This window comes from Pocillopora verrucosa, chromosome 13 (genome assembly GCF_036669915.1).
Source record: "Pocillopora verrucosa isolate sample1 chromosome 13, ASM3666991v2, whole genome shotgun sequence".
Taxonomy (NCBI): domain Eukaryota; kingdom Metazoa; phylum Cnidaria; class Anthozoa; order Scleractinia; family Pocilloporidae; genus Pocillopora; species Pocillopora verrucosa.
In genome coordinates, this window is record NC_089324.1 from 7,827,244 (window position 1) to 7,850,692 (window position 23,449).

At 37.3% G+C, this 23,449-nt stretch overlaps 1 long non-coding RNA gene and 1 pseudogene across 1 annotated transcript; one reads left to right on the forward strand and one right to left on the reverse strand.

The window, feature by feature from the left end:
• Positions 1-9,631: 9,631 nt before the first annotated feature.
• On the forward strand, positions 9,632-12,600 carry LOC136277938 (uncharacterized). Its single transcript, XR_010716106.1, has 2 exons — positions 9,632-9,962; positions 12,526-12,600. It is a non-coding gene; the product is annotated as an uncharacterized lncRNA (long non-coding RNA).
• A 6,239-nt stretch (positions 12,601-18,839) lies between these two features.
• On the reverse strand, positions 18,840-19,631 carry LOC131775671 (uncharacterized; annotated as a pseudogene).
• Between the last annotated feature and the right edge of the window lie 3,818 nt (positions 19,632-23,449).

The following is a 23,449-nucleotide window of genomic DNA, read 5'->3' on the forward strand; positions in this document are numbered from 1 at the left end:
CATACGGATTGAGCGAGCATTCAAAAGGACAAATTTCAGAGGTTGTTGGCGTTGCTGGTGATTCAACAGTTGGGGAGCACGGGGAATGGAAATAAGGTTGTTTTTGTTCACTCCCTCCGCGTGCTCCGGAGCGTGACGAGGCCCATCAACTTCAGATCGATTCGATGCAATCACTTTGATTCCATGAATAAAATCCCTTCGTCCAGCCCTACATCCTCTTAAATGGAGCAGGCCAGCTCGCCTCAAATCGGCAAAAATCCGTTCCGAAGGCGAACAGTGAGAAACGCGTCGAACCTTGAATAGATCATTCCTTGAATAGGAAATCGTAGGTCTTGAAGAAACAATATGCAAATCCGCATAAGTTCTTGTGGTGTGTTCAAAATGTAGAACCTGCGGACCTGGGTTCCGCGAAACGTCCCAAAACACCGTTATGTCCAACGGAGGGTCGTGGCCAGGAATGTGAAGCGAAGTAGATCCATGTTTAGTCCACTTTGTAACTGGAAGACTGGATTTTAAATAACTCTCGGATCTCAAATCGAGTCGAAATTTGCCGCCGAGCTTCACGACAAATATCAAACCAGCATCACCAGAAAATACAGTCCCCGTCAAAAATAACCCCAATGGCCTACGTAGCAAACATTTAGACCCATTTTGAATAGGTCCTCGCGTTAGAAATAGGAATGTAAAAGCATAGAAAGTCAATAAAGCGACGGAGCTAAAGCTCCGCGTGGCCATCATTGATGCGCCTCACACCTCCCAAATAGGATAACCTTTAAGAACAAGACTTGGTGTTGAGATAGAATCCACCCCAAGGAGAACATGGATATCAAGGATAGTGATAAGTCACTACCTGTAAGGTTACAAAGAATAGCCACAATAATATTTTAAATCAAGTTATGGAGATATCTTTACTAAACCATAGCCTTTACTTATTCTATTATGACTATTATTATATATTTTGTATGGAAATATAAAAGTTGTTTAACTGTTGATTCTAAATCATGGTCGAAGGTAAAGAATTAGAAGACCAGGTGTCAGCACAGGAAACAGAAGAGTTTAAAGTTTGCACTTTATGTTGACAAAAAGTCAAGAATTCTGGTCTGCTCTTCTCCTGGTAATGTTTGCATTGATTACACAATTAACCCCGTACACACCAAAGAGCACATTTCCATGTTTCTGAATCCTATTGAGATTAGTCACAGTCCTTGCATAAATAAATTATTCATTGAGCAAATCTTTATTTAACTTGTGAATAGACTGAGCAACTAAATAAATTTCAATTTTTATACTGCATTTAGTTCCTGTTTGGATGCGATTAAGCAGAGCTTGTGAATTGGAAGGTCATAAACTGATGTAGCAGTCTACATCCTGGCTTTCCTTGTGAGTCCATCTTGTCCAGGATACGTCTGAATTACTAAGCCCATCTTCCATGTTCTCCTTGGGGTGGATTCCATCTCAACACCAAGTCTTGTTCTTAAAGGTGTTTGCGTTTCTTGTACCATTTATTCCTCAGTAGTAAATTTGGGGCAAAATATTTCGTCCAACAACTCCAGAACTCTTGCACTCCTTTCTTAGTGCTACTCTTGAGTTGTCCTGGGCTAACACTCTGTTCTGGCTCCAGCAAAGGAGGCTGAAAGTAGTGTTCAATTGAGAGGTCATTTTTCGTAACAGGCAGATTTTCCTGGATCTAGACAGAGCTAGGACAGAGAGGACACCCATTGATCAAATAGGTCATTTCTGCTAGATACATTCTTCCCTGTTCTTCTGTAAAGGTGTGATTCTTTGATGAAGCATCTAAGGCTTGTCTTCCTGATTTGATGAGACTTTCTATCACTCTGTTTTGATGGCTAGCTTGTGGTATTTTCCACTCCCAGTGGAAAGAGCATGAAAATTCTTCTGATTAGACATTTTGAAGTTTGGGAATGTCCCAGCCTTGCAAAGTTTTGTTCAAATAACTTTGTATGTCAACAAAGTTTGTACCTCGATCCAACCAACAGTTACTGGGATATCATCTGAGTGAGGCAAATCTCTGAAAAGCCATATATGAGCTGTCTGTTACAAGCTCTAGATGGACCACTCTTGCATGTAAACATGATTTCTTGTGCTTCCTTTAGTGTTTTTCTGTTGATTCTTATTTGCAGAGGTCCAAACATGTCAATTGCTGTGTTGCTGAACACAGGGAGATCTGCTGCAATGTTTAGTCTCAGAATCTGACTCATCATTTGACTTAGCAACTTCCTGCAGGTCAGACATATACCAGTTACTTGTTTGGCCATATTTTGCACACCCACGATCCAGAAACGCTTGCTTGATTCATAGATGAGACTTTTGTAACTGCAATGTGCTCGCTTTTAGTAAAGGTGTTTCAAGAGTATTAATTGATGACCTTGGAAGGATAATGGGATTATGCATCTCATCTGGTAACGATCCGACGTTCTCTAGTCTCCTATGTGCTCATAACACACCTTGTTCATCTGATGCTGGAATCAGCTTCTTGTCTACAGTATATAAATTGATTGTCTGTTAACTCCATTTGAATAACCACAGCTTAGATTCTCTCAACTCTTCTGTAAAATGGTGTCTCTTTTTTACTTTCAATCTTGTGCTGTTGGTGAATCGTAGAACGTTGGCCAAAGTTTTCCTTGCCTCGGCGAACGTCAAACAAGATTTCATCAAATATTCCAAAATAGGGTTAACTTTTGACTCCGTTGATGTAGCTGAGCAATCTACTTGTTTTAGGGTGTTCACAGCTTTGAAGTTGTTGAGCGGCTTTATTTCCTCTGACAATTCTTCACCACATCCATTAGGATTCTCTTTAAATTTGGGTGATTCTTCTTCTAAGCATTTCAGGAATGGAGGACCTTCATACCAGGTCTTCAACTTTTGTAGCCGAGTTCCTCTCATCAGGACGTCAGCAGGATTATGATCAGATCTGATATATTTACACGCTTCAGAGCCCATTGTTTCCTGGATTTCAGCTACTCTTACCAAAACAAACAATTTGAACTTTCTTGGAGAGGTTTTACGCCGGGTTAACACGGTCTGAGAATGAATAACACTTCTCTATTTAGATTTAACTTGTTTCTATACCTTGCTTAGGGTACCACTCAAGAGTGGTTCAACTTGGTAAAACACATGGAATTCAAATAAGTCATTCAATGAAGCTATTGTGCTGTCTCTTTTTGCGATAAAAAAAATCTATTTTAGGAGGCATTATATACTACTATCTGCATATAATAAATATAAATTTTAGTTACTAGCATAAAAGTTTGTTTACACACTTCCTAAAACATAGCATTAATTGTTGACAAGAGTAAAGTCTTTACAATAACATTAGAAGTGATATCTGAATTCTTAAACTCTTGAACTTTAACTTGGAAAAACGAGGTTGGTGGTAAATAAGGAATTGTTTTACCTTTCAGATGTCAAATTTACCCGTTTAGTTGGGTTCTGTCAGCTTGTGTGTTTCTGAAGTCTTGAGCTTTCAAATGCCTTTTTGTCGAGCCTCGTGACTTGTTACTTGTTCACTTCGCAGTCCTGGCTATTTGTCGGCATATGCTGTTCCCTTCTCGGCCAGTGCAGATTTTTGACTGATTTGAACTCATGGTCGATCAATCATCAATTAGGAATAAAAATTTAAAATGAATCAAAACACTTCTGACCTAATTATGATTAGTTTCCACAATTTGTTTATATTTTCATACTACATTTCTCTGAGGTTGACATAAAAAGTAATTACCTTAACTCAAATATCTTTGTATAAATTGTACTGTAAGATATAGTGTATCGTTTTCTTTTGTAATTATCATGTTCTTTTTTTACCTCACATAATTTTTGTAAGAATAAATAATTTTTATTGGATAAAATAAATAAAATATTACAAAAAAAACAGTAATATACTGGTATGACTTAAGTTGAATACTAAAATCAATGTACATATCTTCAAAAACAAAAAAGAAAAATTCAAGATTCAGATCTACCTGCAGTGGCTGCATTTTCTGGTTGATCTGTACTGCTAACATCCAAAAGCATGACTGTTGCACTTATATCACTCAAGGTTGATTGGTTCAAGTTTGACAAAGCAACTTAATAATAAAAAAAAAAGATATAGGAAAGAAAAATTTTCAATTTCATTGATGTATATAGGACCAAACTATGTTTTCCTGATAGAAAGTTCACCTCCTGATAAACTACAAATTTCTTACCTGGTGCTGAGCTGTTGGTAGCATTATTGGTTTCATGTGCTGATTCTTGTGGCATCTGAAACACAAAGAAAACAAATAATACATTGATAATGCTGCTTTTTCATCTTAATACAATAATGATTTGCCTTGTGAATTCCAACAAAGTAAATTAATTCGAAATTAAATCATTGAATATTTGCACAAACACTATATCTACAAGCTGGTTGTGAAAATAATGTGCATTACTGACATAGCCAGTAAATTTTGTTACCATGCAAATTAAATCACAAGAGCAATTTTGCTTCAACATTAAATGTTAAAGAGCATGCTTATATACATGAATGCCTCTAGATTTAAATTTTGTCCTGAAAAATTAACTTCAAAGTTCACATCCAGTTTCTTGGCCACAAGTTTTGAGATTTTTAAGTTGGTTATCCCTGTCCACACTGATTGAAACAGACATTCGTGCACTCTAAATGAAAAGTAACTTATAGGTGAAGAATAAGAAGACCAGGCGTTGACATAAGAAACAGGAGAGTCGAATGTTTGCTCTTTATATTGACAAAAAGTAAAATATTCTGGTCTACCCTTCTCCTGGTAATGTTCGCATTGATTACACAAATACTCTTGTTACACACCAAAGGGGGTATTTAAATGTTTTTTAATCCTCTCTGGATTCAGAATTTGTAAATAAATCATCAATTAGGCAAATCAACCATTATAATTGCTAAAGAGTTGTTTAGACCAAGTTTACAAGCTAGGAACTTAAAATTTACATTGCTCAGATGATAGCGAGGTTTAGCATAAGCACTTTGGATAATAGTGCTCGCAGAGATTTTTCAATGATGACAAAAACTAACCAAACCATTATAGTGTAGTCAGTTGTTTGTATAGTATTTAGGGTGAGGTTGGAGTTGATGATTACGCGCACTTCTGTTATGCATCTGATCCTATCCAAATTTTCTTCCCAAATTGAGGCAATTCACCGTACTGACAACTATGTCAAAAAGTTGAGCATGGGTCATGGATAATGTATTCCTTTTAACAGGCTGAGCTTGTGGTGGTGGTTCATACGGCCTTCCTTATTCTACAAAACCTAGTTTTTGTTAGCTTTATGTTTTCCTCTCTCCTTGTATTGTGAAAAAATTTGGAAAGATCAAATGAGATAAAACTGAGTGGTAAATAGATACATCCACCTAGCAACATGTCAATAGACTGTTGTGTAACAGACTGCATCATTAGAGATGCACAGATACTTTAGTTAGGATACATTCATGATGTTGGAGGTATTTATATTATAAACCTGCTAGACTGTGCAGCAATACATTTTTGTTACTTTCCTTAATTGTTCTGTAGTCTGATGTGTTAAATTAGTAACTGTGGTTGTTTGTACATGTTTTAAAATCAGCAACACAAGCCTCTCTTGACAAAACTCAGAAAGTATTGCTTTAATCTGTCAGAATTTTCCTTTCAATAATTAGCTTTGTGTAACTGTTGTTGAAGAAATTTCACAGTTGTTTTGCTAGAGATATATTTCAAATAAATTAGTAACTGAGAAGATGAAACTTGAGTGCAAGTAACAAACTGTTAATACTTTAAATGGCCTCTGCTTCTCATCTCTTCCCTTCAGCTAAGAGACTACATTTGCCCATTTTCTGAAGTGTTTGGGAGACCATTCAGGGGTGAAGTATAGCATATGCCCCAAGTTGCTATCAACTTCAAAGAACTGTTTATCTGTAATATTAGGTTAATTAAACAAAGAAACATTGTCTGTAAAGCAACCTCGCTGCATGAACTACCATGAACTAACTTCTGTGGCCTCTGATCACTTTTCATCTCCTCTTGGTACTTGCTTTTATGTTGCACTACATCTGCACTAAGCAGATCTTGAAGTCTGTAACCCTCTTTAGTATATTTACAAAGAGGGATGTCTAGCGCTTGGAAAAGCTTAACAACAGCAACTGCACCAATATTGAAATGTATCACTTCCAATGTTAATTTCTTTTGAATTTCTCAGCCACACCATCCCATTCAAAGATCTGTTTTGATCCTGTTTCTTGCCATGTAAGCACTTCTGCAGTAACTCATCCTCAATTCCCTTGCGAAATGGCTTTTGGAATTCCCAGGAATTCCTAGGATTTTATTCTTAGGAATTCCTAGGAATAAAGGTGTGAATTTTCACGGTAAATTCGGACTGGGAATTCCTAGGAATTCCCAACCATAACAACTCTGGTTCTAAAAACCTAGAAATTCCTGGAAATTCCCAGAAATTCCCAGAAATTCCCAGAAATTCCCAGAAATTCCCAGAAATTCCAAGTTTATAGCCAACAGGACTTGGAATTCCTAGGAATTCCTAGGAATTCCAACTTAGAGAACCAATGACTTTCCCTGAAAAGCTGTAAATCTAAAAAATTCCTAGGAATTTCTGGGAATTTTTGGGAATTTTTAGGAATGTTTAGGAATGTTTAAGAATTACTGGGAATTTTAAGCAAAAATTTGAGGCTAATGATATAAAATAAATACTTTAAATTAAAAAAACCCAGCTAAAATTCAAGTATTCAATGAAATTTATTTAGAAGCTTAATTAAGGCTTACATGCAAAATATTTTTGATTAATTATTAACATCAATGTGTGGTAATATTAGGATGGAATTTGATTTATTTTTCTTTTCTTGAAAACTTCATACAGATTAATCCTCAATTACAGCTATTCATATAAAATAGTTCTAATCAATCATTAAATTTGGTTTGACACAAATTGTGAAGAAAATCTGTTGATTCTTTTCCATAAAATACAATATCTTAGGTTATATTTTAAAACCAAGCACTCTTGGGAGTGAAAGGGCTAATTACAGACAAATAAAATTGATTTTTTGATTAAAATCTTGTTGTAACTGTAACAATAAATTAGAATGAAGTTATCCTAAACTGCAAACTTAGCTGCTGTTTGTACTGTTTGTATTTTTTTTCCTGGGCTCACAATGAGTGGGCCTTGAATGAGGTTGTCTACAAGAACCTTGACCATTTTGTATCTGGATTCCTTGACATCTGAATTTGAAAAAAAATAATATATTAAAATATGTATGTTTAAAGCTCAGACCAGGCTTTTAAGATGGCTATGAGGAAAAGGACATTCATTGGATTCTCAAATTGAGAAATCTCTGTTATATTGATTGATTTTTATATTGGAGTTAGTACGTCTCTCTCATGGATTTTACTAAAAAAGGGCTGAATACATTATTTTGTTTTTACCAAGGAGGGCTTCTTTATGTACTAAGGTTTGTTTAATAACAGTTCCTATTATGAATCTTGAATGTTCCCAAACGTGACTATAGGAATCTTGAAACCTTACTGATAGGTTTATTTCATTGTAAAGCATAAGCTTAAGAAACTGCGGCATGCAAGTGACCGATTCGATTCTCAGAATTATTCTAGTTTCAGTTGCGCCGAGCGTTATGTAAGCTTTATTCAACCCGCTACATCTATTCTTCTATAAGATTTTGATCACGTAACAAATATCGCAATTTTTTACTCACCACAAACTTTCAAAATCGTAGCTTTACAGATGGCCACTCGACCCTTGTTTGTACCAGTCAATATCAACTGTTGTCCCTTCTTTTAACTCCACGGCGCCAACGACTTTCTTTTCTTTTACAACACTCACGCTATTCTCGTTTTCCCATTGAACCACAATAAAAGCTATCTTTCGGGATGTTATATTAAGCAAAACAGTTTAGAAAAGCGTTCAACCGATGAAAAGTACATTCAAAGATGAGCGCGAAATGGAGTCTTCTTTGTTTCCGATCACGGGTATGATCACGTGGATCGTTTAGGACTTGTCATTGGCTAGCAAAGTGAATCCGCTGGCTTGCCGATTGCATTGTTAGGAGAAGCACACAACTTTAATCCGACTTCTCCGACCGGTTCTCTGCTTCTAGACGGTGGATACCTTGGTGATATAAATAATGATTTGAGCTCACTCTATGTAGAAATAATTGACAAGAATCGATCGTATTACAAATGCACGATTTGTGGCCGAAAGTTGTCGAGGAAATAAAGACTCGAGACTCACTTGAGTTGTGTTCATGGCAAATGTGAGAAATAACACAAGCCAATCGCAGTTTTGAATGTGACTACAAATCGTCTTTTAACCTCATATTTATAAAAGAAGGATACCACATTAGGAAGTATAAGAGATACATAGATGACCCCAGTGTACCGGTACCTAAATCTACAAAGTTTGACCGTAGCAAGCGTTCAGCAACACGTTCTAACACCGCCATCTCGATTCCTCAGTCAGTCGTTTCCACTGAACTTAAAGCAGTGGTGACAACAGAGTAGAGTGCTACTTACAAAGGAGAAACATTTGTACAAGAGACAGAAGTAACTATATGCGATTACAGAGGTGCGTTGGAACTCTGGTCCACAAATAGTTATAGGTAGTTTGTATAGCTGAGAATTCCTAGGAATTCCTAGGAATTCCAAGTCCTCACAAAATTAGCGTCTTCTTTTCCCAGAAATTCCCAGTAATTCCAAGCTTTCTAAATCAGAGTTAATTTACATAGTTGGGAATTTTTGAGAATTCCTAGGAATTCCTGGGAATTCCCAGAAGACTGGGAATTCAGATCGCAAGGATCATTTGCATAATTGGGAATTTTTGAGAATTCCTAGGAATTCCTAGGAATTCCCAGAAAACTGGGAATTCAGTTCGCAAGGGTTAGTCTTAGATTCAGGCTTTAGCATGGCGATAACAATGCCTGATATTCTAGAAAAGTCATTTCCATGTGGTTTTGAAGCTTACATTGTTTACGTCCTTGGCTTAGCTTCCACATGGTGACACGACCATTGTGTAATAAGTAGCCTGTCTTTTGCCATTTGTCCCCAGGTTGCTGTGGAAAGATTTCTCAGTTCCAGGTGGAGGCATATTCATTACTGAGTGGAAGTGGCCTAAAATAAGACATTAAGGCTGTATTTAAAAGAAAAATGAAAACAAGTAAAATCTAAATAACTGTATCTTAAGAAGTACATCAAAAGTATTAAAATACATTAAGTGATAATCTAATCTGCAATATCTACTCTTATTTAGCTATTTGTCATATAAAACACTACACCACAATGAGAAGACTGTATTTTGTTTTAAATGGAAGTAAAGATTAGCATAGCATGAGAGGACGGATATGGCTTCTACTGCAAGTATCATCTCCCGAAGTGTTATTTCCCCGGGTCTGTTGGGAATGTGTGAAAGCATGTCAAACTGTAGGGGATCAACTTATCATCGCTAGTTGTTGGGGTCCTGGTTAGTGTTGTAATGCGACTCCATAACCTTTCAAACTATAGAGATCAATGTGTCATCGCTCGTGAATAGAGTCCTGGTTAATGTTATGAATGTCGTAATATGATTCTTTAATCTTAATAAAAGACTCCATTCTATTTCCTGTTGTCCTGTTGTCCTGTTGTCTTAACCGACTTTCAACCACAAGTTGTTTGTTAGTGGTAGGATGGCATGTTCTTTCTACGACATATTTGTGGGTATGCAGCTATCCTGTATGGTGAATAACTAAAAGCGCTTTCCAGTAGCCTGTTGGTAAACGGCTTTCTCCCAGATCTTCACGGTCAATTGATTTCGTGGGCGTATCGAAATATCGAGCCAGACACCCTTAACGCATGCGTACTTGTCTTCAATTATTCTGTCAAAAATACCATTTACATTTCGAGCATGTCTAATCAGCACGACTTATTTAATATGCGAGGAACTGTGAGAAATGTTAACTTGTAGAGGTGAGTCAGTGGAGTTATGGTTATCCTCCCACCTTTAGATTTTTAGCGCGAACATAGCTTACATACACGGATACACAGGATAGGTACGAGATGAGAGATGAATATACAAAAATGTTTCAGTGATGAGGCCTTCTGTGCCACTTGGCGCGAAGAAGTTAGGTGAAGGTGAAGTTGCTACAATGAAACTTAATAATTGAAAGAAAATGTTAAATAACATACCTTGGTTTTTCATAAATTTTAGAAAAAGAGAAAAGTCTCTGCTTAAACTCAAAGCCTAAATGCTGACTCCTAGGTTCAAGCTGGCAGTGTCCTAATACAAAGTTTTTTGAGCCACAGCATCCTTGTTTTATTCCTAAGTTAATTTTTGGCCTTTGCCAGTGGACTGCAAGAGTTATTGTTACAATAGCAAACAGAAACTGGCAAAAAGATGAGTCATCTTGGCAGTCCTGTTGATAAAAGATGTGACATCTTCACAACAGGAATACTGATTTGCTAAAGTAACAATGGAAACAGAATGTTATCTTGCATATGCCTAATTCTTCTATTCTTGATTATTTTCTTCTTCCTTTCTTTCCCAATATTTCGACTACAAGAAGGCTTAGGCTCAAATAATTTATTATACCATTTTTGCCTACATTTATGTCATTCTAGATCTCACAGTGAACACTAATGTAATAGGGAACACAGTTGTGTGGCAGATGATAATGATCAAATGGATAAGTGTACTGAATTCATTTTAAAAATACTATGTTTACACACTAGATGGACGGTACCATTGACACGGATAAGTCTCAAAACAGGTCAAAGCCTATCATTTGGTCAGATAGAAACACACCCAAACTACTGTGTCATGCACTAGGTCTGTTAGTAAGGGCTATTCTTCAGGATTCTGATATTCAAAATTACACCAGAGTTAAGATAGTGTGCACTTATTTCTAAGAACTCAGAAAACAACACACCAGAACAGATGGGTTCTCAAGGCAACCCACCCAGTTTTAACTTTGTTTATTTACTTTTAGATATGCAAACAAGTTATACTTGGTTTTACTTCCAATTGGTCAAGAAATTGGCATTAATGTCTAACAATGGAAAGCCAATATGATGATAATTAGTTATTATTACAGAAAACTATACCATAAAATTTGACACTGTATTACTGAAAACAACTCATACTTCATAATATGGGATTAACACAAGCATGCTGGTACACATTTTGCAATTTATTTTCCAATTGTATACCTGGCCATCCATCCAACTTTGTGGCCTTTCTGTGCTGCTGGAACTGTTTTTGAGATAAATTTTTTTTGTTTTTAATTTACTGTGGTGTGACTTTTTCCTAATCCCGCTGCTAACTGTGGAAGAGGGCAGACTAATACAGAGTGTTTCCACCAGCAGCCTACATGCAGTTTTCTTTTTGTTTACAACCAAAATTGATCATCTCAAAGTGATATTTGTCTCTGTTGACAGGAATCAGCAAACTAGCAAAAATGTGTCATTTTGGCTGATCCAGAATTATCCATAGCCATTAGTTGCCCCCAAGCTATGGGAGGTGATGGAAATTCTATGGGCTAGGGATCTAAAAAAGGCTGCCAAATGCTCGAAAAAAGTATTGAGGGTAAATTACATGCCTAATATGATTTTCATGTTTTCACATGTGGATCATTATTAGCAAGTATTTCCTCTGATGAAAACATTGCTAGAGTTAAACACTTGCTAAATTTTTGCATCTGTAATTTAACACAATAGCTGCCACTGTCACCAAGAAACAAATATCTTTCAACTGAATTTCAACTCTGGTTGACTTTATTTCTTAAAAATGTGTATATATTTAAGTAAGTTAGTTAGTTACTTATTCATTCAGTAATTCATTTAGTTATTTACTTATTCAAGTCTTTTTGTTTTGATTGTTCTGAATGTTATTGCTGTGAGAACAATTAGGAGAAGCCTATCTTAGACAAAACCTTTTCATATATTTTCCTTGATCAGAGCTATAAAGTCGGTGAAGAAAATCGTCATCTAATCAATTCATCTAACAACTTAAGGGCAATCTTCAGGTTCTACATGTACATCACTGGACTTGGCATAGCCAAAAAGCTAAGAAACATTGCTGAGAAACATATTGTGACTTTGTAAGTTTCTTGCAACCTAAACTACAAGGTGAGGCCTTCATCACTAGCAAGAAAGGTTATGTTATAGGACAGTATGTTCTTAAGTAGGGAAACTGGTCATAACTCTTGTGTATAGGAAGGTCCTCAATTGAAAAAAAAGCCAGGTGGCTCTTGTTGTCATCCCCATCCAGCAATACACTTCTTGAATATCTTCACAAAAGTAAATACTGCGAAAGAGCACAACCTCCCCTTGTTGTTTTACTACCCACTGAATCATTCTCAATTCAATTTTTTTCATTTAACCCCTATCCCCCTTATTCCTGACTTCCTCTAGAGGCTACATATTAAAGAGGCCAGTGATGCCATTAGTCCTTTTGTTGTTGGTCTTCTTGTGGTGTTGCTGTCCAAGCATTTTTGAGCATTGACAAGTAACATTGGAATTTCTTGCTTTGTAGCTACTTCATGCAGGATTTGGCCAAGGGAATAAACATCACTGGCTTTGCTACAATGGGTGCCATTCAGAACTTCAGGAGCAATGTGCCTATATTGAAAAGTGTACTTCTTTGCAGGGGGAAATGAACTGTCACAGGCCTTTCCAAAGTCTATAATTTGGCCATGTTTATCAGTTACAAGAACATTGTTTGATTTGAGACCACAATGAAGAAAGCCTTTGGAGTGAATGTGAGCGAGAGCATCTGTGATATCATGACAAATGATCAGCCAGTCTTTGCTTGTCAGTGAACTGTTAACTTTCTCTAATATACCATTGGATTCTTTGCAATACAATCGTTTACTGACTGTTGTGGATGTATTTTCTTCCCCTTTGAACTCCATCACTAGAGATATAGGCTCTCTTTCAAGCTGGATTCCTATTATTGCAGGAGTTTTTTTGTGTGTGAGAGTCTACATGATTTGTGCCTCTTTTACCACCTCTTTAGTGGTTTGCATCAGACATTGTTTTTCTACCACAAGAACGTTTAATCTTTTGAAAGATTTTAAAATGTACCGGCCATATGAACCCTGTCCTAGTATTACTTCCTTTTCACTGATTGGTTGAAGCTCAGATGGATCAATTAAATTAACAGTGGCAAATTTGCTACTGGGTGGTCCTGATTTTGTATTCCTGTCTCTAATCTGGAATAAAGTAATAAACAGAGGAAAAGTGAAGCTAGTCAGCTTAATAAGATTCACATGCTAGATTGTGTAATAAGTGGTAATAGGACTGAGTAGTCTTTGGTCTGTAATCATATGAGTGATAACAAAATCAGACGACTGCATAGTGGGAGTACAATTTGTTTATCACGAGTGTGATTACAGACCGAAACGAATGACACAAAGTCCTTTTACCAATTAATCATAAAAATTACAATTTCCAAATTAAAAAGAACACTTAGATATTGTCATTGCTCAAGGGAAACCAATTCTCCGTTTTGAAGAAACGGAATCTGTACACTGTTTCTATGGTGATTGAAACCAAGGTTGTGATTGATTGATTTAAACCACAACTTTGAATGTGGTTGGTTGACTTAAACTACAACTTTCAATGTATTTGGCTTATTGAACTGTCCAACAACAACTTGGTAAGTGAATTAGTGGAAAATAGGAGTTTTTAAAACTAATCACAATCGAGGAAATCGTAATTCCTATGTTAATAGATTTATTGATAAACTTTATCCCTTTCATATAATACAAACAGAACTTTCCAAAATTCCCTGACTATTAAGGTACTGACCTATCCATGATAAAAATAAAATTTCCCTGATGAAATGGATACAAAATGTCCATTCTCCTCTTCTTCATTAAAATATTGCTGAGATCTTCTGAAATATTTCTTTCAGCATGGTATGAAACTCAGTGGTGTAAAAACTTTAATTTCCCTGACTTTTCCCTGACTTTTTCCTTTTCCATGGGGATTCCTTGCCTTATTTTACGAAAATGATTGTAGTTTTTTTTTTCATTTCATCATAAAAAGGAGACGAATTTTGAGGGCTACACTCTCCCCTCCCCCTATAAGTTTGTGTTGAAGTCAACCCCAGGACGTTTTGTACAATGCAAGACAATGCTAGTTTGATTACGTTCAGCTTCAGTTCGGTGATATCGTTTTTTGTAACCAACTGCTCATTTTCTGATACCTATTTTATTCTATTCTGACGCTAACCGAGTACCTACCTTGGTTTTGTCCAGGGTCTTTTTATTCTGTTCGACTAATTCTTTTTCCATTTGCCATAATACATTCGCGCCAAGAATATGCATCTCTTTCCTTTTGTGTTCTCATTTCTCTGTTCTCCCTTTCCCTAGCTGTCCTTGACAATCGTTTACGTTTCCTCCTTTGATTTCGCATGCTGCGTTTTTCTTCGATTGTACTTTCCCGAGATCGTCGTGGCATGATTACTTTGCCAAGCACGCGCCAAGCGCGCACTTTTTGTTAGCGATCGTCTTCGGTACTCGATTCCCTGTGGCTGAGCTTGTGCCCGCGTTTCCATACTGATATAATGTTGTAGAAAATTATAGTGGACAGCGGCCTATCTCAACGCGATAAAACGATAAAAATTAACCGGAAAGCTTTGTTCGCAGTGAATGTACAACTACGAAGAATTAATGTGGATGAAACAGGGTACAAGGTTTATGAAAGGACTACTAGAAAAAAAAAAAGCAGTTGAAATCCTCCAAGTATAAAATTTTTTTAAATGTAAAATGCATTTTCCACGCGTTTCAATATCACCCGACCTGCCACAGACTTCTGATCAGATTTATTTATTATTCTCTCATCGGTAGTAGTATATCCTGTGCCAATTACGTAAGTGGAAGTCATGTTTACTGACAAAATTTGACAAGCGATGACGTGTCATTGATGCTGAACATTGCCTCATCGGAAAATTGAGACTTGTATAGGTCTGTTGGTGTTCTGGTTCACTTTCAGTTAAACGACATTTCTGTCACAAAGTGACGAGATTATGACGCCTTGCGGTAAGCATATTGAAGCAACCTGGAGCGCTACCAGATACTCCAGAAAAAAAGCCCATACAAAGCCTTTGAAAATTTTTCTAAGGCTTTGTATGGGACAACGGGAGGTACTTACAGTGCACACGTTTTCCGTCCTGTCATGCAAATGTTTAAAGAAAGTGAGCTCCACAGTTTAGCATCACTTTAATGACAGGTTTTTTTGAGGTATTTGGTCGTTTTACCACTTTCCCCTGATTCCCAGGCAGAGGCGACTAACGACAGGTTAAAAAGACTCTTCTCCACAATGGTATCATGATGTCCTGTGTCAATGTCAAAAATATCTTAGTATCCAGAGTAACTATCAGCTCTACTCCACCTTTTCATTGGACGTTTGATGGATATCAGTGGCATATACTGTTTGAGAGAAGTGTACCCCTTTATACTTGATCCTTGCTTCTTCCACTGCCTGCTTGCTATTGGGGTTATAACAGTGAGACAAATTGGCTGTTAACCTTGCTAGGAATGGTCTTAGTTGGTATAGTGTATCTGTCTGAGCAGAGTCGCAAGCTGGCATCTAAGAGTTATCATTCAGATGTAAATATTACATTTTAGGCAACACCTTTGCAGTTTCAGGGATGACAAATAGTGGATGCTCCTGGCAATCATCGAAAGAGTCCCCTTTTATTGAACCAAAAATGTTTATATAGTCTTACTTGACCAGACAACGAAAGAAACAATTGTGTAAAAACCAGCCATTGCACAACCTGTGGTACGACCTTACTCATCAATGCAATCAAAGTAAATGTAATCACGTTTCATGAAATTCACCAAAAAAAGCTGTGCTTTGTATGTGTAAACAATTAGTGCCATTGTTCAATCATGAGGAAAGTGTGAGATGAAAGTAGAAAACCATCCTTTGATGTCATTCTGAAATGGACTGAATTTCAGGGTAAAAACCAATTTGAGAGCTATTTCGTCGTCACTTGTTTGGTTTGGAACGGCATCAATTGCTGAGAAACTTCTGATGGAAGTAGGCAAGGCTCTTAAAAGATTTGACTGCATTTGTGGAGTTAAGAGGTCAAATGATGAGCTGTAGATCACGAGACTGCCCACTTTGGTGTTCTGAAATGGCCACAAATAGGCCTATTGAAATCATGGCGTAGAAGCTGAGAGTGATGGCAGTAGCTCCCACACAATGATTGTTGTAAACTTTGGATAAACCAGCTTCTTCACTGACATTTTTTTCATTTTAGTTGACTTATATATAATAATAATAATATCGTAATCAACTTTATTTAACAAGGGCTACACAAAGCAGTAAATATACTGAAGAACCCCTGGCCCTATAAATAGTACAAATTAAAAAACTAATGACATTACATAAAAGCATTCAAGACTTACTGTGTAAGGAGTTATTAAAATACAATTATGATATAAAAGTTAAAATTTAAACTATCTGGTATATTAAAACAGGGCAAAGATAAGGTCAGTTAATAAAATGTCAAATTTAAAAATACATGACAAAAATTATTCAGTAAATGTTCTAACATGGATTTCTTGAAGCCTATAAGATTCTGTTTCTTTCTCATCTCGCTGGGGATCTTATTCCAGAGGCGGATAGTTGATACTGTGGATGACCCCCTCCACCCTCTCAGACTCCCATTTGAATTGGGGGTAGACAAGGTTTAATTGTCCATGTTTAGTCGCTCATTCAGTAACATCTGCATTTCTTATTAACATCTGATTCATATGGATGGGCAATCGCCAGCAGTCTGTTAAATACCAAAATTGACTTATATATTCTTGCTTCATCATAAAAAGGGACCCAAACTAATTGTTTAAAAAGTTCAACACTCGTTGCTTTCGTATCAGCACCCAGCTGTGTGTTTCTGTAGCCTGAAAACTTTTAGAATATTTTCTGCAGAGTACGATGTCCACACGGTTGAGGCATACAGCTTTGTCTACTTGACCTTTGCATTAAAATAAAGTTTCCTTTGATCAAGAAGCAGCAAGCATCTTATCTTCCGCAGTACAGTCATTCTCTGTGTGAACTACTTGCATAGACTATCCTAACTTTCAATAGTAGGAGGGTGGAATAGAAATTCAAGAAGCATGGATGCCCACGATCAAAATACAAGACAACAGGAGAGCCGTGCGACAGCGGACAGCCAAGGGAGCAAGTTACTGAATGAAACAGCAAGGATAGAAATGCACCAATCAGAGCTGTTGAAAAACAACTAATCACAGCAGAGCATCATGCTTTATAAGATCATGCACGACCAGTCGACCTCATCACCTGAAGAAGACTAGCAGTATGCAGTCGAAATGTTGCGATCAACATCACCTGTGACTACATGGTGAGACAAATGAAAAACTTAGCTGTTATTGTTATTCACTACAATGAATAACCACAACCATTTTTTGATATTTTTCTCGTTTCCTACTAGATTATTTAATCCGTGTTCGGCACTTTTATTGTCATTTGACAGACACTTACTCAGGTTCCAGAGTTTCCAAGAATTGTTCTTGTTTTCAGCAATTTTAGTTTTTATGTACAATTGTTTTGTATTCCTGATAAGTCTGGTCACTGTTTTTTACTCGCTCAAAAATTCCAGTTGCTCTCTGCTTGGTTTTTCTGGCTTTCTTGAGAAGCTTGTCACGGGCCTTTATCCCTTTCAGGATACTTGCATTGAACCATTTTGGTTGGACTTTACGCTTCACTCTCTTTTGCTTCAAAGGGAGATGCTCATCAATAATACCATTGAAAATTTTATACCAGGTGTAAACTACATCATTTGGATCCTCAAATACAAAGGCGCAGTCCCAGAAGGTTTCATACAGGGATGAAACAAGCTGCTGTTTATTAAGACTCTTGATGTCTTGATAAGTTATTGTGGTGTGTTGATCTCTTTGTTCTTTGAGCGTTTAAATTTCCTGTTAACAATAGCTGGGAGGTGATCAGTTATCTCAGAAGACATAATCCTCATATTATGAAGGTACCACGGGTGACTGCCCCAAATGTGATCAAGGCCCGATTTTCATAGGCTGTGTATTTCAAGCGGTCGAGCTTTGTACTATCCTGTACCTTTTGCTATGTTGTTTTTCTTTAGATACTGCAAAAACGTAGTGCACAATGGATAACTTGTCTGGGAAAGGCTTACTATAAGAAACAATCCTTCTTCCCTCCCTCTCTTGCCTTTAACTTTTGCCACTGCTTGTTCCTTTCTCTCTTATTTCCACATAGGTACTTATTTCAATTTCCTCTTTCATTTCTCTTGCTCTTTGGAAGGTGAATTTGTGGTCCTTAGTGTTTCCAAAGAGGTGCAGGAGTTAGTCCGCCAGCCCTTATATTTCATTTTAATTCCTTTAATGCATTTTATGCAAAATTCATTTCCTATTTATAACCAAAACTTTTTCATTTAGACCCTTAGTTCTATCTGCCAGCGAGTAGACCTCGACTTGGACCTAATTAACTGTCTTTTCCAGGATAGAAAATTTACCCAAATGCCCTCCAATCGTTGCAGTTGCAGTTTCAACTGTGGGGGGTTTGGATTCTTAAACAAACATATCTTGTCTGGAGTTGGAGACCTACTGATTTTGAGCACTCGTCTTTGGTTTTGAATCGATAATACTATTTTTAGATTTGAATCAAACATTTTGTGTGCGATAACAAACATAATGCAAAAGCATACAAATAGAAATTACATAAGCAAAATTATACCTCTTCTGAATTTTGCACGGTCTCAAGTAAATCAGTTCACGTTGTTATGACTTATTTTTATTGTTGGCTCCTGAAGGAGCCGTTTGTGTGTTAGGAGAGACAACTTTAATTGTAAACTCCATCATCGAATTTGAATGGCTACAGCTTTCCATCTCGTTGCACGTTTGCCATAACTGGCAGGTGTCGCCGAAGTCTTCTCCAGCAGACTGTTTATATGTCTTTAACAGAGCCCACGCCTATTTCTCGTGATGCCGATTCGAATTCACGCTCATCTACAATTCATAATTCAGCGATGGCGATGAAATCTCCGAGGGTGCTGCGGGGGCAACTGGCCAGCCAAAACGCATTTGCCATGCTAGAATTGTTTTCCTTAAGGATTTGTAGCACCCTCTGGTATCTTGTTTGGATTGTGGCCAGACTGTGGGTGCTGGCGCGAGTGGCGTCTTTCTGTTGAGGTTGCTGCTGAGGTTCGTCAGAGAGTCTTAAGCTCGGCCTTGAGCTCAGCAATAGTCCTTTTGGCATCCACCAACTTAGTTTTCAGAGTCTTGATGGCCTCTGACTTTGTTTGCACTAGATTGGCCAACTCTTCCGCATCTTTTTCTTGTTCCTCCAACTCGGCAGCAAGCTCTTGATTCTGTGGTTGTTGGTTTTGGAAGGACTGGCCCACCCTCTCGTGGTCTTTCACAAAGTGTCGTACTTTTTTTAAGCTCTTGGTAGCTTGGCTTATCTTTAGGCTGTTGATTGCTCTGGGGAGGCCTTCCTCTTCTTTTTTTGAGGTGGCTGAGCTGGACAAGAACATTGCCGGTTATCACCAGAACAGACACCATACTTGTTGATACAATAAAAAATCGAGTGGTCGCCGCTGCAGATAGTACATTTCAAAAGTCGCTGAGACATTGTTTCTTGTTTGTGAATAAATACGTAATGATTGTATTTCTCTTCACAAAGGCATCCCCCTGATTGGATTGATAAGAAGACCAAAATTGTCAAGAATCGCACAACGTATTATACATATATGACGTACCAATATACCAAAAACTAGGATTGCATTGCATTATAGAGCGCTTCTTTACTGCACTTTTCGATGGAGAATATTAACACACTTTCGTTTAATGCACATTGTAAAGTTGGTCGCTCTTGTGTAATTAAAGTTGTACCTTAACGTATTTCCATTATTCCTAAAACTACCCGGCTTATGCTTTATTCCTGATGTCATGCTGCCCTTAATCCAACATACCTAAAATAATTATTATTCCTTAGCTCTAATAGCTCTAACAGGTCCTCAACGTTATATTGCTTGTACAACGTTACCGATATTAACTGTCCAGTTTATGTCGGTGATGGGATGCACCTAAATTGTATCAGCTAAAATTGCAGTGTGTAACTGCCCAACTAAACGAAAAGTAAATGATCTTTTGAAACTGAACTAGGCGGTTAAACTCAAGCAAAGCGATTTAATAAAGACTTCTTTTTGAAGTGCGAGGTCAGACGTTGTTGGTTTTTTTTATTATTGTTATTTTACCTAGAATAGAGCGTCGTTTTGGGTGTTTGGGCCGTAACAACGGTATCAATTTTTTTATCCTTTAATAGGGAACTCCGCGGCACCCACCTATCGGAAATACAGTACTAATCCACCTATAAGAACCTAGAATTCACGAACCTGTTAGCCTAAAAATATCAATTTAGACCCCCTTTACATAAGAACCTATTTAGCCTAAATTTGAAACAGGTTCCTGTTTTAGAAATTAACCTTAAAGATCTTCAGGCAAAGATAAAAGACATGACTCTCAAAAGTAGTGAACTTAAACATGTATGAACTATAAAAATCTCTAAATTTGGTATAAATAATTTATGAAAAACGGTAGTATGTACATGTTGGTTTTGAATTAGAATTCACATGAGTACACCCTACGAGTACATTTAGAACTGAGAACTCAGATTCTTATAAGCGGGTAAGTAGTGTAGTTTGACTTACTAAAACGAAATCCAGTCTGCAATGAATATCTGGTTGTCTTTGCCTCCAGATAAACCTCTTGCCATTTGGATTAAAAATTCTCCAAACATCGCATAGCTCCAAATTTTCCATCGCATTTTTAACTACCTTTAAAGCGTTCTGATGTGTTCTGCGATGCCATTTTTTAAGAAAAAATTGAGAGAGTAAAAAACATCCTAAGCAGCTGGTCTGCTAGGATACTTACTCTTCTTGGTAAAATCACGATCATAAAAGCTTTGGCAGTATCCCAAATTGTACATGTTTTAACCTCTCTTCCAACGCATCAGGGTGCACTAAAGGAAATCAATACCCTGCTATATGACTTTCTCTGGGAAAGCAAAGGGGACAAAATTAAAAGGACACAAATGATTAATGATTACGATAAAGGAGGCCTCAAGATGGTAGATATTAAAAGCTTTAATAAATTGCTAAACGAAAAGTGTGTAAGTGAAAACTTCTCGTAGACTTCCACCTCCAGAAGTGTAGGGGGAAAGTAATGTTTTTAAAGTGCTACTACGATCAAACTGTCGATATCCACTTTTTTATAATTTCGTGTGAAATATGACTGTCTAAAATACCTTGCTAAATATCAATCCATTACGACCATCAGAAATCTTTTTTTTATTTGTATTTTTATTTCCGAGAAGTTGCAGTCGCTATTTCTTTATCTCGTTCCAACTATAGCCTGGTTGAGAATTAGGGAAAAATGACGTCAAATGCTCAAAATACCTCGCGTATAATAATTCGAGTGCGCTAGACTATTGCAATGTTTGAGTTTATTACAGGTACAGTAAAAAACCCTTTTTTTAAGAACCTAGATTTTAAGGAAAAAATAGATTAACTGAAAATGTTAGACAAAAATTGTCCATTAAAACTCCTTTTACACGAGAACCTGTTTTAGCCTACAACTTTGAAACAGGTTCTTTTTTTGAGAAATTCAGTCAAAGCAACAACACAGTTCCATGTATTAATGTTGAGTTTTGTTCTGTTTATCTTGGATAGCTTTGTAAACTTGGTAAATATATGCTTGGATTTTTAACATATTATGCATACAATACCAAAAATAGGCCACGCCCTCCAATGACAAACAACTCATTTATTTTGAAAACTAGACTGCGAGCAGCGGGCGCGATCGACGAGCGGTGAGCGGCCAAGCTGCGATCTCTTTTCGCTGTGACTGGCGTCCCTGCTGCTCGCAGATCACGGCTTCGCCCCTCATCGCTTGTCGATCACGTCCGCTTTTTCCCCGTTCGTTCCAGTGGGATTTCACAGCAAAAGAGACTGCTCGCAGTCTATTTGAAAGCAAGAACCTGTTAAAGAAACTGAGTAGCCAAATTTTCCAGTTAAGCACCATCTTTTATAATAACCTTCTTAGCCTCGCTTGGAAAAAATTAGGTTCCTATAAGCGGGTTTTTACCATATATGCTTCTGGGTCTAAAATTGAAAAAAATACCAAATTGCACCAATGTTGCACTAAGGTCACAGGAACTGTCCCGTTTCGGGGGAGGGGGGTACTCCCGTAAATTTTGAATAAGTGTGTGCCTCGAAGAGTCTTAAACCCTGTCCCACTTTAAGGATGAAACTAACGAGAATTGTCCAAACACGAAATCTGACACCCTTTTGAAGGAAAAACAATAACTAAACAACGGCTAACCACGTGCGTCAAAACACAAATCTCGATAAAATCGCTTTGCTGACAATTTTAGCGGAATTTGCTTTTTGTTTAGCTGGCCAATTACACACAGCACTTTTTTAGCCGATACAATTTACATATCCTATCTAAAGATCACAACGAAAACACAATGCTAACAGAGGCAAAACGATAACCGCCAGAACCATACCCTGTCCCGCGGCACATACATGTATATGGGAGTACCCCCACCTCTGGGTATTTAAAGTGGATATTGTTCTGCTATGTCCTCCATCAACCGTCCAAAACAGCCATTCGGGTCAAGTTCACCATGCCACCTTCTCAACATGAATTTCTTAAGGTGTTCTTGTAGGAAGTTAGGATTTGTGATCCCTTTCATCTTCTTAAATTTGTCCTTTGCTGCAGACCAATTGCTCTCTGCGTGTTGTGTGGGGACACCGGTGATTGGGTCTACAAAGTTAACCGAGTGATTAACCGTTTGGTGATTGAAACCCAAGACCCTTTACATTTGCCTGTATGCCGCCCATTCATCAGTATAAACCAAAGAGCCTGGTTGTACGTGTCTTTGGATAATGGTCAAAAGAGTACGCGCATCTCGCCTTCTCACAAGCTGTAAATACGGTCGAGCGGGGTCATACTGTGTGTCAAAAAGCCCAAGAACCCATCTCTCTCCTCGAGTTCGACGTCCCCTTTGGAACTGTGCTTAAAAAGAGACAAATTTCATTAAAACATGTTGAATATATAGAAACAAATTAAGAAAGACTGTTTCCTAGCAGGTGCAGGACATAAGTGGGTATTATAAACTGAAATAAGGTTGATGTAATGTTTCCTAGTTGATATGTTTTCTGTTGTAAAAAAGACCTAAATGAAATATAATGTATACGAGGCATCGAGGTGAATCTCTTCATGGGCACATTTCTTGATTACAAATTTATTGTTAACATTTTCAAGGTAAAATGCGCACAGTTTTTGGCATTTTGGCTCTAATCTGGCTACAGATTTTGCCGAAGATTTTGGGAATAATTCGGATGGCGCTATTTTTCTGTTGAAGTCACTACGGTGAGATCGACT